The sequence below is a fragment of the Vulpes lagopus genome, chromosome 6 (genome assembly GCF_018345385.1).
Source record: "Vulpes lagopus strain Blue_001 chromosome 6, ASM1834538v1, whole genome shotgun sequence".
Lineage (NCBI taxonomy): Eukaryota > Metazoa > Chordata > Mammalia > Carnivora > Canidae > Vulpes > Vulpes lagopus.
The window spans coordinates 84,335,268-84,351,498 of record NC_054829.1 but is presented as its reverse complement, the minus strand read 5'-3'; the positions used below and the strand labels follow the sequence as shown (position 1 = coordinate 84,351,498).

General features: G+C 37.3%; 1 protein-coding gene across 9 annotated transcripts in view; it reads left to right on the top strand.

Annotated features, from left to right (window-relative positions):
• Positions 1-16,231, top strand: part of WDFY3 (WD repeat and FYVE domain containing 3) — a 271,593-nt gene that overhangs the window by 30,323 nt on the left and 225,039 nt on the right. For all 9 annotated transcript variants that reach the window (XM_041759517.1, XM_041759516.1, XM_041759518.1 and 6 more), the window contains one exon: positions 3,343-3,436. The gene's annotated coding sequence lies outside the window, so the exon portion shown is untranslated. Of the gene's footprint in view, positions 1-3,342; positions 3,437-16,231 lie in introns of those variants that run through there.

Genomic DNA, 16,231 nt, shown 5'->3' with positions numbered 1-16,231 from the left:
ATTATGTAATATTCTAGGCTTCTGGTACTTTAAGACATCAGTAGATTGTGTTAATATACAAAAACATTTGGTCCTCTATCTTACTGTTTCCCACTCTGTCTGGCCTCCTGCTGTTTTGTTTCTGCTTCTTTATCTCAACACTTGCTTGTACCTGGTAGTTCAAAATGGGTAAAACCAAATAATCATCCAAAATACTAAAATTTCTATGAAACAATAAGTATGAGCAAACAACTGAGGAGGAAGTGGCAAAATATATGAATAGGCATTTCATAAAAGAGGAAACATGAGTTAGCCAATAAATCTGAAGAAATACTCAGTATCATTAATCAACAGGAAAAAGCAAAGTCAGACCACAATTTGATGCCATTTTATACTCTCAAATTAAGGAGTTAGCATTACTAAGTATTGGATGTGGTTTAATATGAACAGGTAGTTGCTGGTGGGATTATAAATTGCTAAACACATTTGGGGAAAATAAAAATAGGCATCGTCATGAAAAATTGAACATGTGCATATTCCTCAACTCGTAGGTACAAACTTAAGTGAAACTTTGGCACATGGGACATAGGAAAAGGCGTGTGAGAACATTTATAACAAATGGTCATAATAGGGGGAAAAAACTCCTGCGAGAAAAATAAGATACTATTGTGAAGAAAATGGATAATTATGATATATTTATACAATGAAGAATAATTCTACAGTGAAAAGGTATGAACTGCAACTGAGGGGAACAACATGGATGAATTTTTAAAATATGATACTGAATGAAAAAGTCAAACCCTAGAAGACGGGAGCTATTTTAATACTCTTCACAAAATTCAGTGGAATACTATGCTGCTGAGGGATATGTACATATATGATAAACTTTTAAAAACATATTTATTTGAGAGAGCGAGCACCAACTGGGGAGGGACAGAGGGACAAGCAGACTCCCTGCTGAGCAGGGAGCCTGATGCAGGTCCCAGTCCCAGGATTGGGAGATCATGACCTGAGCTGAAGTCCGATGCTTAACTGACTGAGCCACCCAGGTGCCCCTCTTGTGACAAACTATTAATTAGGTACTTTTTAGAGAGAGCACTTGAGCACATGCTAGTGGTGGGGAAGCGGGTGTTGGTGGGGAGGCAGAGGGAGAGGAAAAGAGAATCTTAAGCAGGCTCTATGCTCAGCACAGAGCTCAAGGGGTAAGGTGGGGGACTTGAGATCATGACCTGAGCCAAAATCAAGAGTCAGATGCTTAACCAACTGAGCCACCCAGGCATCCATCCCTATGATAAACATTCACTCATTTATGAGAGAGTGAGTGAGTGAGGAGGGGCAGAGGGAACGGGAAAAAGGGTCTGAAGCAGACTGAGCACGAAGCCCCTGTTCATTCCACTAGTGCGAGATGATGACCAGAGCTGAAACCAAGAGTCAGACACCTAACCGACTGAGCCTCCCAGGCGCCCCCCTGCAATAAACTTTTTAAAAAGCCAAGTAATGATAAACACAAAAGACAGTAGAGTAGTTAAGAGGAAACTGAAGGGGTGAGAGAGGTGGGGCATGGGAGAGGGTGAGCAAGTTAGGAGAACATTACCAGGAACTTCTATTTAGATTCTTGAATTGGGTGGTAGGTACCTGGGTGTTTAGTCTTTCTTTTTCTTTTTTTTTAAAACATGTTACAAGTAACTTTTAGGTAATAAGTTAAAAATAGGGAAAGCATAAATTAGGAGACATGTCATCATTTCTGCTTATTCCCTTATTGCCACTTGAATTCCTAATGTCATTCAGTTTTTCACTAGAGGTATCTTGTTTTAAAGTCTTTTATCTGATTAAGCTGGCGTGTGTCTATCTGTCAAGTCACTTGGTAACAACTTGTTGGATGAATAACTGAATGAATCATTTGGGAAAATAATTCCAAGATTTTAGAAAAAAACTCCCTAAGAGGTAGATTTTGAAAAATACTTCTTCCACTTCAGGCTGGGTGAGCTAGCCAGCAAAACTAGGTTATTGTTACGTAGGCTTTTGAGTGATAATTAACTGTATATTTGAAGGCAGTATTTCTTTTTTTAAGTACAACTCTCTTTTAATTATTTTTTTTAATTAATATTTACACCTACTGTGGGGCTCGAACTCACAACTCTGGGATCAAAAGTCACATGCTCTACCAACTTAACCAACCAGGCTTCCTTTGAAGGCAATATTTCTGATTATGTTTTAACTCCTGTAATAATATCAGAGAGATTAACAAATACATGACAAAAAACAGTCGATCAGAAAAGCAGAATGTTGCTAAAAGAGGAAGCGATTCATAGGTATAATGTTTTAGAGTTAGAAGGTCCATGGGAATTAGTTCACCCTCCTCGTTTTTGAATGAAGGCACTTTGGAACCAAAGACGTAATCGATTAAGATCATAAAACTTGTTGAGAATAGAATTAGGAAAGATTAGAACCTATATTTTGTGATTCATATACTAGTGTTTTCATATTGAAATACTGAATGGCAAATAAACATTCTTTAAGACTTTTTAAAAAAGATTTTATTTATTCATGAGAGACACACAGAGGCAGAGACATAGAGGGAGAAACAGGCTCCCTATGGGGAGGCTGATGTGGAACTCGATCCCAGGACTCTGGGATCATGACCTGAGCTGAAGGCAGACACTCAACCACTGAGCCACCCAGGTGCCCCAAGACTTTTTTTTTTTTTTAAGTGATTTCTATATCCGTCATGGGGCTTGAAATCACAACCCTGAGACCAAGAGTTGCATACTGTGTTGACTGAACCAGCCAGGTGCCCCAAATAAAACAAACATTTTACTATCTTATATAAGGCATGCTAAATCACTTGAGGTTGGGTTATAACCATTAAGTGAGAAAACATTGTTTTCTGATTTTAATATAGAACAAACTACATTTACCTTCAGATGCTTGACAAAACTAACAGGAATTTTTTTGCTTTTTTTTTTTTTTTTTTTTTTTGCTTATATTTGGCTTTCCAAAACGGGTTTGATCTGTGATGTACCAATGAATACTGGACTGGATATGGGAAGAATTACGTTCTGAACCTGGCTCTGCCACTAAGTAACTGTTGTCCTTGATTCTTAGTGTAACTTTTCCTGGTCTCAGTAAAATGAAGAAGCTGAACCAGATGGTTTATAGATACCAAATTTAAACAACTGTATTCTTTATGGATTTTATCTAGTAAATTTTATCTGTCTTGAATAAATCATTGTCATGTGTTCTACTACTAAATCACTACCAACAAATAAGGAGATAAAGAAGGAATCAGTAGAAAATCAACTCATTATGCCAAAACATATTCTGAAAATAAATTGGGTTTTCTTTTTCTTTCTTTCATCATAGGTATAATACTTCTCCACATCTGCTTCAGGAAGAAAGTGCCTGCCACTCCTATTGTTTCTACGCAGGTTCATGCCAGCCCAGAACAGAGAATCAGGTCAGTTTTATGACTGTTTTGTTTATTGAATAAGGAGTGAGGAGCAAGAATTATGGTAGTCTTTTTTGCATTAGCATTGTAACAAGACCACTGAACTCTGACTCAAAAAAGAGCTAGATTTTAGTCCTCCTTTAATTGCTGATGGCTGGCTAAGCTTAGGCAAACCTGCTTTCTTGAAGGGCTTGTAGTTTTCTGCATCCAAAAAAGAATATATTAGAAGAAATTACTTTCAGTTTCAATTTTGGCTTTAATGCATTATTACTTTTATTGTTGGTACCTACATAGAATAAAATCTTGTTTTTAAAAGATCATTTTCTTTTTCTTCTGGAAAAATCTAGTTGTAAATTCAGGGTTTGGAACTCTTTAACTCTACTGTATTGTAGTTCCTTTGAGTGAATAGTTTATTTTTTTAATGATTTTATTTATTTATTCATGAGAAACATAGAGAGGCAGAGACACAGGCAGAGGGAGAAGCAGTCTCCCCACAAGGAGCCCAATGTGGGACTTGATCCTGGATCCGGGATCCTGGCATCACACCCTGAGCCAAAGGTAGGCGCTCAACTGCTGAGCCACCCAGGCATCCCTGAGTGAATAGTTTAAATGATGAGCTATGTTGTAAGGCAGTTGAGGGTACTCCTGCTACCTGTTTGCCTTGGTTTTAGTATTTTGCTTGGCTTTATCATTACTGAAGAGTTTTTTATGTGAAGTTATTAGTCCTTTGGTAATGTTCTTCAGTTGTTTTTTTTTTTTTTTTTTTAAAGATTTTATTTAGTTATTCATGAGAGACACAGAGAGAGGCAGAGACAGGAGGAGCAGGCTTCGAGCAAGGAGCCTGATATGGGACTCGATCCTGGGACTCCAGGATCACACCCTGAGCCGAAGGCAGACGCTCAACCGCTGAACCATCTAGGCATCCCGGTTCTTAGTTGTAGAGAGGGTATCTTTTTGACGATGTTAGTTCTCTATTGCATGTGATACAATTCTAATAGCTTAAGCAAAAGGGAAGTTATCAGACTTTTGAGTGTGTTCCAGGAGACATCAAAAGATTCAGGGACACAGAAAGAACCCAGTACCCAAATGCAGTCAGGTTTCCCTCACACTGTCAGTGGAGTGCCTCTTTTCTGTGTCTGTTTCACCATCTTCGGAGAGCTGACTCTTCACATTTCTCTTCTTTGTCATGGGAAACATGGTTGTTACCACTTCCTACACTCTGTGTCTTATAGTTCAGACTCCCAAAGAAAGGCTTTCACTTAAGTACCCAACCCCAGGTATCCCAAAACAGACTGATTCATTAGTCAGGTACCCCAGAATAAGAGGTACCTTAGGTCAGAGTCTTTTTAAAACTTGACAATGGCTGTCTTGACATATTTATTTAGAAGCCTGTTCTCTGAAAAAGGATCTGATTTTTTTCTACTGAAATGCAGATGGCTCATAATAGGAAATTAGCCCTTCCAGGTGTATTTGTATTTTAATTGGGATCAAACATTAAGCTAAAGCCTTGTTTCCCAAACTGAGTAGAAGTGAAGCCTTGAGTTCCAGTATATAATAATGATTAACATAGATAAAGAAGAGCATTAGGGATTGAAAGATGATATTTTAGGGTTTAGGGAGTGGGAGAAAAATGAGCAACCACGTTTGGGTAGTCAGAGAAGGGCAGATAGATAATCACATATATTTCTAAGGTAGCAGTGTTATTGAATATAGCAAGTAGAAGAAAAGCTTTTCAATTTAACTTTCTGAAAAAAAGATTTGAAGGTTAAGAGAAAGGACCATTAGGTTTAGTCCCAGCTCAACTACTAGCTGTGATTTTGCTTAAATCACTTATCTCTTGTGCACCGCAGTTTACTAAATTCGGGCCACTTACCAGCTGTGTGATTTTTTAACTTCTAGACATCAGTTTCTTCTTCTAAAGGAATTGATGATAGTGATCCCTCATCAGTTTCTTGAGAGGTATTACTATATATAAAGTGTTCTAAACAGCTCCTAGCACATCAGCATCCTCAATTTTTGAAATAAATGGATTAGATTATATGATTGCTGGAGTCCTAGCTGACTTAAAAAAATAAACCTGTGGTCTAAGATTTTTCTGATAGGACTAATGTCTTTTTTCAGAATTAATACTTAGAAGCTTTGGCCAACTACTTGAGCCTTGCATTAAGACTGATATTGGTACTGCCAATAAAAGTTATTTTGTATTAAGTATATGTATTTGTTCTCTCTGGCTATATGTATTAATTTATTAGGGCTTCTATAGCAAATTACTACAAATTAGGTGGCTTAAACAACAGAAATTTATTTTTAGTCTTTTAGTCTGGGGCCAAAAGTCTGCAATCAGTGTGTCCCTTCCATGACCCCAAGGACCCCAATCCCTCAAGGATTGGTCCCTTCCATGTGAGAAGGTTGTATTCCAGTGCTCTTTCCTTGGCCTGTAGATAGCCATCTTTTCCCTGTCTCTTCACATCATGGTCTTTCTTTGTGTGTGTGTGTGTGTGTCTCCAAATTTCTCCTTTGTATAAGGATACCAGTCATATTGGATAAGGGTCTACCCTAATGATGTGAGTTTAATTTGATTACCTCTGTTAAAGCCTGTCTGCAAAAAAAGTTACATTCTGAAGTAGTGGGGATTAGGACTTCAACATATGAATTCTCTGAGGGACACAATTCAACCCATAGCACTGCATAACAGATTACTCCAGGGATGCCTGGGTGGCTCAGCGGTTCAGCAGTTGCCTTCAGCCCAGGGCTTGATCCTAGAGTCCCAGGATCAAGTCCCACATTGGGTTCCCATCATGGAGCCTGCTTCTCCCTCTGCCTGTGTCTCTGCCTCTCTCTGTGTGTCTCTCATGAATAAATAAATAAATAAAATCTTTAAAATAAATAAATAAATAAATAAAATAACAGATTACTCCAAAACTTAGTGACTTAAGGCAACAAATGTTATGTTATAGATTTTGTTGATCAAGAATCTAAGCTGGCTCCTCAGGTTCAAGGTCTCTTACAAAGTTGCTTTCAACATGTCCACAGGGTTATGGTTTCATCTGAAGGCTCTGGCGAAGGATCGGTCTCCAGTTCACTCACATGGTTGTTGGCAGCATTTAGTTCTGCCATGGATGTTGGGCTGAAGGCCCTAGTTTCTCATATTGGCTGTTTGCCAGTAGCCTATATTAATTCCTTTCCATGTGAGCCTTTAATTTTGTAATGTAATCATGGAAGTGTCATCCCATTACTTACTCCCTTTTCTCTTCATCAAGAGTGAGTCACTGGGGCATCTGGGTGTCTCGGTTAAGCCTCCGTCTCTTGGTTTTGGCTTAGGTCATGATCTTTGGGTTATGGGATTGAGCCCCGAGTCAGACTCTGCTCAGCATGGAGTCTGCTTCTCCCTCTCCCTCTGCTCCTCCCTCTGCTTGCACATTCTCTCTCTCAAATAAATAAATAAAATCTTAAGAAAAATAAAAAAATCATTGAATCCAGCAGACACTCAGGAGAGAGGATTACACAGGAGTGTGTGTACTAGGAGGTGGGGTCATTGGGAGCCATCCTGGAAGCTCCCTATAGTAGTATATAAAAATGAAGGGAGAAGATAATATGCTAAATGGAAAAATACATAATTTGATATTATTCACAAAGCTTAAGTGTTCAACTTTTTAAAGTAATCTCTACTCCCCCAATGTGGGGCTCGAACTTATGACTCCTGATATCCAGGGTGTCATGCTCCACTGACTGAGCCAACCAGGCACCCTTAGTCTTCAACTTTAAACAGAAATTTAATACCCTTAAGCCATGTGACTTTGTAAGGAGAAAGTACCTCCTCACTCTTATTTTTTTAAAAAAGGAAGAAATGTAACTTTTATCTTCAGTTTCCTTATTTTAAAATTTTTTTATCCTTTAAAGGTTGTATTTATTTGAGAGAGAGAGAGAGTGTGTGTGTGTGTGTGTGCAGGGGCAGGGGAGTGGGTAGAGTGAGAGCATAAGCAGGGGTGGGGCAGAGGGAAAAGCAAACTTCCTGCCAAGCAGGGAGCTCGATGTGGAACTCAATCCCAGGACCCCAGGATCCTGACCTGAGCTGAAGACAGATGCTTAATCTACTGAGCCACCCACGTGTCCCTCTTTTTTTTAAAGCAAAATGGTGCATTTCATTAAATCAGTTATTTTTTGGTCCTATGTAGAAATGCTCAAATGGTATCTGGCTTTTCACTTTGCTGAGTTGTTAAACTATTTCTCATAGAATATCCAAAAGCTTAAGCTTATGTTCCTAAAAATATTGAAGAATAAGAGGTCATATGTTGTTAAGATTACTTCAAATTTACCAGCTTTACTATGGTTACTTTCTTCAACTGAGTTACATTTTATTGTAAAGATTTTATTTATTTTAATTTGAGGGAGAGAGCATGAGCAGGGGTGGGGCAGAGGGAGAAGCCGACTTCTGCCCAGCAGGGAGCCAGACATGGGACTCGATGCCGGGACTCTGGGATCATGACCTGAACCGAAGGTGGACTCAACCCACTGAGCCATCCAGGTGCCCCTAAGTTATATTTTAAATTGTTAGAAATTGTTAAGACATTTGTAAGGATATTTAATACAGTGAATTGGATAAAAGAAATTACAGTCATAATTACTTCTACAGAACGTAGTGGCACAGTCACATATGCTATATCTACCAGTAGCAGTTCTTAATATTTACATTGATGGAGAAGTACTTGGAAAGTATTATTATGGGTTAGTTTTTGTAATCTTTGTTTGGAAGGCAGTATAGTTGAGTTTCTGGAAGTGAGATTTGACTTAATTGTTAATTGGCATTATCTTTGTGAGTTTAATCCAAGATAAGTTTGTGTGTATGTGGCAAATGGAGTGACATTTCTTCAGTAAATTTGGTCTAACAAAATCTCCACTTCAATGAGAAAAAAATGTTTTATTTTTTTATTTTTATTTATTTATTTTTTTTTGAAAAAAATGTTTTAAACAACTTCATTAGAATAGTTTGAGCATATACTTTTTTTTTAAAAAAGATTTTTATTTATTTATTCATGAGAGACCACATAGAGAGAGAGAGAGAGAGAGAGAGAGAGAGAGGCAGAGATATAGGCAGAGGGAGAAGCAGGCTCCATGCAGGGAGCCCGACATGGGACTCGATCCCTGGTCTTCAGGATCACGCCTCACGTGGAAGGCGGCGCTAAACCGCTGAGCCACCCAGACTGCCCTGAGCATATACTAATAAAGCACTGATTATATGACTGAATTTTCTAAGCAGTTGTTTATAATTATTTGTGAGTTATTATAAAATGAATTTGTGAGTTATTATTAGTGAACACCTAATTATTAGAAATGATGAGATTTATTTTTAAATCTTGCTAGGTTCGTAAGTGTAAATCATTTCATACTGTACAAAAGTAAAATGAGTATGAACTCAATAGAATTTGTATGGAATATCCTTTTTTTTACTTGTTAGCAGGATGTGGTTTAACAGACACCATACAGAATTTTAAATTGAAGACTTTCTTTTGATACACAGAATGGGCTAGGGAATGCATTCTTATGTTTGAACAAATGGTAATATTTTTTCTTTGGAAAAAAGCTCTGCTGCATTGATTATGGCAGAGAGGAAGTTTTATTTATTTATTTATTTTTAAAGATTTTATTTGTTCAAGAGAGAAAGAGCAAGCATGAGCAGGAGGAGGGGCTTTAGACTCTCTGAAAGAAATAGTGTTGAATATTATATGGTTTAGAAGAATATTACCCAGAAATGAAAGTTTATGTAGGATGCATTTTTTTTTTTTTTTTTTTAATTCACGAGAGACCAGAGAGAGAGTGAGGCAGACATAGGCAGAAGGAGAAGCAGGCTCCATGCAGGGAGCCCAGTGAGGGACTTGACTCTGGGATCACACCCTGAGCCAAAGGTCGACATTCAGCCAACCACTGAGCCACCCAGGTGTCCCAATGTAGAATGCATTCTATATAGAAACATATATTGAGAGTTTAAAATGTTTAAGAAATGGAACTCAATATGAAAAGTACAGGTTTCTTTTTTTTCAAAGATTTTATTTATTCATGAGAGACACACAGAGAGAGGGACAGATATAGGCAGAAGGAGAAGTAGGCTCGCCACGGAGAGCCCAATGCAGGACTCGATCCCAGGATCCTGATCTGAGCCAAAGGTAGATGCTCAACTACTAAACCACTGAGGTGCCTCAATACAGGTGTATTTAATGTGAAACTTAAATTACAAAGTTTTAAAAGTTTTTATTATCAGAAAAAAATAGAAGTTGAAAAAAATAGCATCACTAATTAGAGTATTGGAATTTAAAATTTTCAGCTTTCTTTTATTTCAGGAATTGATACCTAAAGTTCGGGACTTAGAAATATAAATCGTTTTTATCACACTTTATCCCCTTTTGTGATTTTTTTTTTTTTTTCTGTAGACTTCTGGTGATTGACTAGAGCTAGAGGTTTCTATGACTTCATCTTTGAGTTATTTTTGACCTCATGTATTCCTTATTTGGCTCTTGTTTGAGGACAAATTATGCATTTTTTTTTAGTATATATGCTGCCAAAGCGAGCACAGACAAATTATGTATTGATCTTCATTAAAAATTATATAAAGATTTAAAAGCAGGTATGAGAGAGAACTGTAGTGTAGTATATGTGTTGGTTAAGGTACCAAACTTAGTCATATTTCTAAGTTTAGATCATGGAGTCATTGCTATAGCTCTTTGCCCTAGTATACATTTCTTAATTTCTCTTTTTACTTCCTCATCTGTGAGTTTATTAATAATATTTAATAGAAGTATCATAAGGGTTAAATGAGGTAATGTTTGCAGGGTTATATATTGTCATCAGCAGAACATCATTCTATTTATATTCTAACCTTAAATTTGTATTGTTTTCTGATTTGCTCTAGGTTTGAGGAGCTATTTTGCAGTCACCAAATACATATGTATTTGGTATTATAAATCTATAACCCAAGGAAGTCAAATTTTCATTTCCGTTTTCTCTTTAGACTTTTACTACTGGCCACTCCTGTTTTTTGTTTTGTTTTGACCTGGGAGAAAGGAGTGAAAGAGGGGGTACCTATTCCCTTCACAGTCTTATGTCTTCTTACCCATGGTAGCATTACCCCTTGCTTCAGTTTTATGAAAACCTCTACCACAGGGCTCCTGTATTAACCTGGTTGTGAGATGATTATGGCCACTTAGGAGCATCCTAAGAAAGCTAGGCTACTTCTCCTTGTAGAAGAAGGATCTATGTCTAAGTTGAGGGAAATACTGAATTTTGTTTTTTTTGAAATACTGAATTTTGGAGGAAGTCTCCTGTTCACATGTTTTGCTGCTAATTTGGTAGGATGTCAGTTTTACCTTCCCTGAGCTTTTTTTTTTTTTTTTTGGTGCTTTATGTCAGTGAAAACTAAGAAGGCCACAGCTCTCTGTAGAGTTTGTAATTTGGAAGTGTTGTACAATAAACGACAAAGGAAGAGGAAAGGAAGTGTGAAGCATAATTTCTCAAGCTGTTTTATTATCTTCTTTGTGTGTGGTGGTGAAGGAACCTCAAAGAGCCTAGTCTAAGGGTGCCTGGGTGGCTCAGTTGGTTAAGCATCTACCTTCAGCTCAGGTCATTATCCCAGAATCAAGCTGTGTTAGGTTCCCTGCTCAGTGGGGAATCTGCTTCTCCTCTCTCCCCCTTCCCCTCTCTTCCTCAAATAAATAAATAAATAAATAATTTTTAAAAAGCCTAGCCTAAATCATCTTTTGGAAAGTAAAGATTTAGTTGTTATTGTTGTTTTTAATGGAATGAAAGATTGTGTGAGTATGTCCATACGCTGAAGTAAAATGTCAGTTAAAGAATGAGTTAAAAACATAAAGGGAAGCAAGGATACATTCCATTCTTTTTTTCTTTTTAAATTTTTAATTATTTTGGTTCTTTAAAAGAGAAATTAGGAAATCTTGGTTCTTTCCACCTCCAAAGAACTGAAATAATTTATAATGGCTGCCCTCTCTCCCTTCCACATTTACTCCTTCCCTTCCTATTTTCCACATAATTTTTGACATTTCAGGTTGGTTCTTTTATATTTGGTGTTACTGCATGTTTTGTAGGAAGCAAATCATGTTATTGTGTTCATGATAGAAGAGTTGTTTTTCTCCTTAAAATATCTGTAGCTCTTTCTTAACTAGATTAATTGCCTAGTCCAATAAATGTTTCAAAGAGCTCCCTAAGAATGAATTTTTGAAATTGTCTCAGAACTAATCATGGTTCTTTTTGAGATCAGAGCTAAGATTTGTTTTATTTAAAAACAGTATCTTTTAAAATTAAAATAACCTTTTAAAATATTTTTACTTTCCTCCAACATCAGTAGATCATCATGATGCTTTGCGGTGTCTAAGTGGCCATTCAGGAATAAGGGCTTTTAGGGTCAGAGGTTGTTGAAGGAAAACTTTTACAGAATATAATGAGAAGGCAAGCTGTCCCCTATGGAAGAACACCTTAGTTTATTGGTGCAAAGGCTGTATGATAGAAATTGTGTTTTTTGCTGGAAAGACCCAGTTATGTGTTTATGATAGAATTGCCTGAGTGGGGAAGGGCAGATTCTGTAAGAAGGGCTTGAGTGTGCGTCACCTGGATGGCTCAGTTGTTTAAGTGGTTGACTCTTGATTTCAGCTCGGGTCATGATCTCAGGGTTATAAGACCAGGCCCTTCATCAGGCTCTGCACTCAGTGTGGAGTCCACTTGAGATTCTCTCCCTCTCTCCCTGCCCTCCCTCTACTCATGCTTGCATACACTTTCTCTAAAATAAGTAAGTAAATAAATAAAATCTTTAAAAAGGGGAGGATTGTGTGTAGGAAGAAAATAAATTATCCATGAGAAAATTTTTGAGATTTTAAGTTTTAATATGTTTTAAGTTTATTGATTTGAATTAGCTCTTTGCTTTTCTTATTTTGCAGTCTTGTTTTCCATGGTTCATAGTTCATGAGCCTGGAATGGAGATAGATACATTGAAGTCTAATAGAAGAAATGGTCTGTAAATTCAATGAATGAATATTTAATCTTTTTTTTTAATTTTTATTTACTTATGATAGTCACAGAGAAAGAGAGAGAGAGAGAGAGAGAGAGAGAGAGGCAGAGACACAGGCAGAGGGAGAAGCAGGCTCCATGCACCGGGAGCCCGACGTGGGACTTGATCCCGGGTCTCCAGGATCGCGCCCCGGGCCAAAGGCAGGCGCCAAACCGCTGCGCCACCCAGGGATCCCAATGAATGAATATTTTAGCTGTATCTTATAACTGTATTTTGAAGAATGTGTGAGGCTTGTGAGGCTTGAACTCACAACCTGTGACCAAGAGTCATATGCTTTTCTGACTGAGCCAGCCAGGCACCAGAGGTCCTAAAAATATTTAAACAGTATCCTCTGTGATATGTATTCCAGTAAAAAAAAAAAAAAAAAGATGGTGTCAGCCATCTTTTTTACTTTAAGTTCATTGCACTTCTTTCTGTATGATTTTCCAAAGAGCTAGGCCTCTGAGTTGTATGATCTTTTAAGATTAAAAAAGTGTCTGGGGATCCCTGGGTGGCTTGGCGGTTTAGCGCCTGCCTTCAGCTCAGGGCATGATCCTGGAGTCCTGGGATAGAGTCCCACATCGGGCTCTCTGCATGGAGCCTGCTTCTCCCTCTGCCTCTGTCTCTGCCTCTCTCTCTCTGTCTCTCATGAATAAATAAATAAAATCTTAAAAAAAAAAAGTGTCTGTCGGGATGCCTGAATGGCTCAGTCAGTTAAGTGTTGCCTTTGGCTCAGGTCGTGATCCCAGAGTCCTGGGATTGAGCCCTACATCGAGCTCCCTGCTCAGCAGGGAAGACATCTGCTTCTCCCTCTTCTCTGCCTGCTGCTCTGCCTACTTATGTACTTATGTGTGTGCACTCTGTCTCTCTGTGTCAGATAAATAATATCTTTTAAAAAAGTATCACAGAATTAGCAAAAAGAACATCTATGAGATTGTGTGAAGTATATACAAATAATTCTCAGATTATGAAAATATACTTTACTCCATGACAATTTGTTTACCTTGATATGATGTTCTAAGGCAGACTGTAAACTACATGGTTTAAAGAAAGATTTGTGCAGTATGACCACAGATTTTCATCTTTGGTAACATGGGAGAAATTAATATGGTTTCATGTTTAAAGTATTGGTGATGTAAAATACATCTGTTTGTATAGGAAAAAGAGTCATGGTTTTGTGTATCCTTACAATGTACCTTACCTGGCTAGAGTGGTAAACTATTCTAAGATTTATCAGTTGGCATTTTGTAGACCAATGGGAAGTTTCTTATTTTTGTTCTTTCAAAAATATTAGAAATCTAGAAACAAGTGGAGACTGCTCAATGGTTTTATCCCTCCCCTTTTATTTTTCTAAAGTATTTACTTTAGAGAGAGTAGAGGAGAGGCAGAAGGAGAGGGAGAGAGAGAATCCCATGTAGACTCCCTGCTGAGTGAGGAGCTCTGATGCTGGGCTTAATCCTAGGACCCTGAGATCATGATCAGAGCCTAGAGTTGGACACTTTAACCAGCCGAGCCATCCAAGCAACCCTGTGCCTCTCCTTTTTTTTTTTTTTTTTTTTTTTTGTGCCTCTCCTTTTAAACCAAAGTTTGCATTTTGGAAATTTTAAATATACAGAAATATTTATTATTTCTGCAAAATTTTACAGAAAATACAGCATTTATCTAAATACTTTCAACCTTGACTTAGTAGTTACCAGTATTTTGCCACATACATTCCCATTGTATTTATATACATTTCAGGGAGGAGGGATGGCATTGCTGAACCATTTGAAAGTAATTTCAGCTATCATGATACTTCATAAATACTTCAGCATGGGCCTTCTAGAAATAAGGGTGTTCCTCTACATGACCATTACACTGTTATCATAGGTAACAAAATAACAATAATTCAGTACATTGTTATGTTAAATCCAGTCCATACCCAAATTCTCTAATTTTCCCCAAGATTTCTTTTATAGCTTTCTCCAAACAACAATCTAGTTAAGATCCACACATTACATTTGCTTTATATCTCTTTAGTCTTTAGAAATCAAGATTAAGGGATGCCTGAGTGGCTCAGTGGTTAAGCGTCTGCTTTTGGCTCAGGTCATGATCCCAGTGTCTTAGAATCAAGTCCCGCATCTGGCTCCCCACAGGGAGCCTCTTTCTCCCTCTATGTATCTGCCTCTCTCTCTGTGTCTCTCATGAATAAATAAAATCTTTAAAAATCTGGATTAAAAAGAAAGATAAAAATCTAGATTAATTTCTCCTTCTCCTCCTCTGCCACACTCCTCTGTCTTACTCCTCTTTTTTTTTTTTTTAATGATCCTCACCTTTTGAAGAGAGTCCAGAAGTTCTCTTGTTAGCAGTTCACATTCTGCATTTGTTCCTTCCTGGTAGCCTGCCCACTGAAGTTAGAAAATATTCCTTCCACAGGAGCAAGAAGCCACATGAGATACATATGACAAAATTTGTAGGGGAATTGAATAGTGCCTGGAAGTGGTTATTACTGGGTTGAGGTTAACAAGTGAGAATAGAGAAGATTTCTTTTAGATTAATGAAGCAGAGTTCGAGAAAGAACAGGAAAAGAAAGAGGTTAAAGGGAATGCATATGGCAGTGAGGGATGGCCGCAGGTAATTTGTTTGTAGAGAGGAGGGAAGAAAAAGAGAGGGAGGAGAGGGTTGGGGAATCATAGTACCTAGTACCTAGAGGTAGAGGTAGAGGGCTAGATACTCATTCTGCATTGGCTGAGAGGTTGAACGAATGAAGTCTTTGAATTTTCTGCACTAACTGTGTAGGTAGGCACAATGAACCTAGGTCAGCCTAACTGCTATTAGAAAAGCAAAGGAGGTTGTGTGTATTGCTTAGCTATGAGGTTTCCTGTGAAAGTACAGGGGTCATATTCATATTTTGTACTGCTTCTTGCAAATTTCCAGGGAAAAAATTGAGTCATGTTTTTATACTTTGGCCATATATATATATATATATATATATATATATATATACTAGAATAATTGTGTAGGTAGGTACTAGAATATACTAGAATAATTGTGTAGGTAGGTACTCTAAGTGGGAAGAGTTTTAGCTTTATAACTTTTGTATGCAGTATACATGTATAAAACATATATGCAGTTTTATATAATGTAGTTTATGTATTGAACCCTTGAATTGAGAAATTTTAAAAAAAGAATACAAAATGAAAGCAGTAGAAACATTCTATGTTTGCTTATAAATATTTTCACTACTCATAGAACATACTGAATAATACTTCTCTCAAGTAATTTCTGATAAAATGTCAGATATTCATAGACATAAAGAACTTTTATCTGATTATGTTCAGTGCTTTTCAACTAGGAGGCGTTGAGAGAGCTAGTTAATTCTCAAAATGGTGACATTTTACTGCAAGACAAGTCTGTTTTACTGTGAAAATAGACTTTTTTCTCATCTTTTCTCTTTTTTTCTCTTCTCTCCTTTTCCTTCCCGTATTTTTAAGTAGTCTACCTTTCTCTTCTGTTCCCTTCCTTTTCTTTCATCCCTTATTTTTAATGACCTCTGTTTCTGAACTTCTATCCCATGTTATTTGTGTAAGAACACTGAAGGCACTGCTTAATAGCAGATATTTTATGATTTGATCCAAGAAAACCTCTGTTGTCTCATGACTGAGTTTATGTTTATGTTATACTAGCTTTTGAGCCTCTAGGCAGTAATTATCACTTATTTATTACTTCTTAAGATCCAAAGTAATACATTTTCTCAGTGTTGGGATTTCTAAGTT